We start from the raw sequence: 2,774 nt of genomic DNA on the forward strand, positions 1-2,774 counted from the left end.
CGGCTATCGTCGTCGTAAGGGACCGGCGGCAGGAGGTGGCGTAGGATTAACCCAGTCAGCCAGAGCTACGCTGTCATCGGAGATCGCGAGGGCACAACCGGTTGGCATGAAATCCAATGAGCGAGTCCCGTGCCTGTCCGTGTTGGCAGCTGGGCATTGAAAAACAAATAGCCAAGAGTGTCCCCTCAGATTCCTGCTTTTGTGAGGTAGACGCTCCGTGAGCATTCGCTAATGATTTAGCAAATGTTTAATTCACCCTGAAGACTATAGTACATGGTTTTTAGCGTGGTTACCGGAGAAGGTGTTCGCGCATAACGCTTCTGGTCACTTTTTATTATGTCTGAAGTGGAACTGACACCTTCGGGCCCGCAGATAACGACCAGCGCGCTACAGAAACTCTCACGTTTAATTTTAATTTCACTTGGTTTCCACGACACTCACTTTTTGTCGGTTTCTGGATGTGCATGCTATTGTTGCTCGCGTGCGTACTTTTGCAGCGCAACATGTACCGAGCTGCGAAATCTCTGTGGATCTTGGACCGACGATTATTTTCTCTATATAACTACATATGTGTGGCACACCTCTTCTTGAAACTCCTGAGAGCGAACTGCAACCGTCTTTCTTGAAGGATGATAGGCGAGTAAGTTCTTCATGAAGAAGCTGCCCGGGTGTCGTAGGTGTTACTAAAGGTTAGCAGGGAGGAAAAAGATTCAGGAGATTACCAAGAAATCCCCCCCCCCCCCCGAAAAAAAACAACTGAAACGTGGTTTTGAATGCGTCAGTATGTCCACGCAAATGTGGCAAAACTGGATTAAAAGAAATATCGGGTGGGGTAACTGCGCATATGTCACTATACGGTTGCACGTAAATTTGTATCATTCCGTTCTCCTGCGCATCACGTATTCTAGCACGTAACGAGGCGATAAATACAATTGAGAAAAAAACGGCACCCGTGTGCTCCGATCTTCGCAATTGTTTACGTCGCGTCGTCTGCCTCCAACAGGCTGCACAATGCAGCAGGGCAACCGTTGCCAGTTCCTGCAACACTTGCTGTGCTTGGCGCCCGGTTTTCATTGCTCGGCTTGCTCCATATCAATCATGAGTGTCTTTTGCAGCGTAAAGCAATGTTGGTTGTGCAACTGGCCCGAAAGTTCAGTCTGCTAAAATTTCCATTAGGTTGTGCATGGTTTTCAGCAGTCCCGTGCTGCCATTAAGGTATAGATGGCATAGGGCTGTATGACGTGTTTATCAGAGCTCGAAGCAAGGAGCATGGGCAGCTGTGACGCGGTGCCTCGACTTTTCAAGGGAGAGACATTTCACAGGTGCCTATAGAATATACATTGGATTTCGTGTGTCAGAGGACATCAGACAGAAGGAGATGCGGGACGCCCGAGATTTTATGAATGTGAATATTGGCATATACAGGAATCGGCTGAAACCAGCACCAGACGTACGGTTGCCTTTGTGCGGTTACTGAGACTGGCGTATCTTTGTTTGTGTAGGGAAAGTGAATTAAGTTGCATGTTTATCATAAATATCTTTCATAAATATTTGATTTTCAATTTATTGCACGGTTATGTAGGGCGAACGGAATGAAAAATGCTTGCACAAATGTGGCGGAGACTGAGGGAGGTTCCTTGGGATTTAAAGGGACACTGAAGAGGTGTTGAATTGGCAAATTCATTTTGAATTCGGCATCCGCGACCACTTACAACATGTCTACGGAGTTTTTCCCCCCCGAGGTTCAAATAAACAATGGCTCTATAAAGGAGCAAACTTTGACCAAAGGAACCCTCCCCCCCCCCCCCTTGCACGCGCGCGCGCAGGGGCAGAGCACGGGAGAGTTAGACACGTGGGGAGGTGACGTCACCGCCAGGGTCGAGCCGCCGCTTGGCGGGCAAACTTGCGCCAGGCTGCCTGCGTCGCTATGTAAGCTCAGTTTGACTACTGCGTCGTTGTGCATTGTTTCTGCTGCGATCTGCTGCCTGGCGAAGCATCTGTTCTGCCAGTTCGTAGGGATTTCATGCCATTGCACCGTTCTCTTCTGATTGATTAATATGTGGGGTAACGTCCCAAAACCACCATATGATTATGAGAGACACTGTACTGGAAGGTCCAGAAATTTCGACGACTTGGGGTTCTTTAACGGGCACACGGGCCTACAGCATTTTCGCCGGGAATCGATCTCGACATTTGCGCGTCAGCAGCCCAGTATTTTAGAGACTAGACAACCACGGCGGGGCATTCTCTTTTTCTGATTAGAGGTCATCGTCATTTCACATTCACAAGTTGTGTTGTTCGAGGTTGAAGTGGACTTGCGATGCCGAGTTATCGCACGGAATATGGATGCCGAAGCACTTACGGTCGCGATGAGGTCGCTTTTCACAAGTGTTTTAGGGATAAGAAGATGGGTGCTAAATAGACCGCTGTAGTTAATAAAAGAAAATACTTCAAAATTAAGAGATGAAGCGCGCTGTGGTGGGCGCGAATCTGCCGAATTTCGAAGCAGCAACAGCACTGCTCTTCTTTTCCCATTTTCATACAGAACATGCACGAGCACTGTTACAAAGCAGTAACGAAGTCCTTGGGCCGGATGGCCCCAAGCGTGCCTTCCCGTCATCTCGGACATTCTGTGTGGGGGCGGGTTGTCACCTGCACCGGCTCTGTTTGTCTCGGCTGTGCGCTTTGCCTGCGGGGCAGTGGCTACGGGCGGGCCCCTCTGGAATGTGCGGAAGGCCGGTTGTGTGCTACAGGAGGGACTGCCGTGAATTTCT

Source organism: Rhipicephalus microplus, chromosome X, assembly GCF_043290135.1.
Source record: "Rhipicephalus microplus isolate Deutch F79 chromosome X, USDA_Rmic, whole genome shotgun sequence".
In the NCBI taxonomy this organism is placed as follows: Eukaryota; Metazoa; Arthropoda; class Arachnida; order Ixodida; family Ixodidae; genus Rhipicephalus; species Rhipicephalus microplus.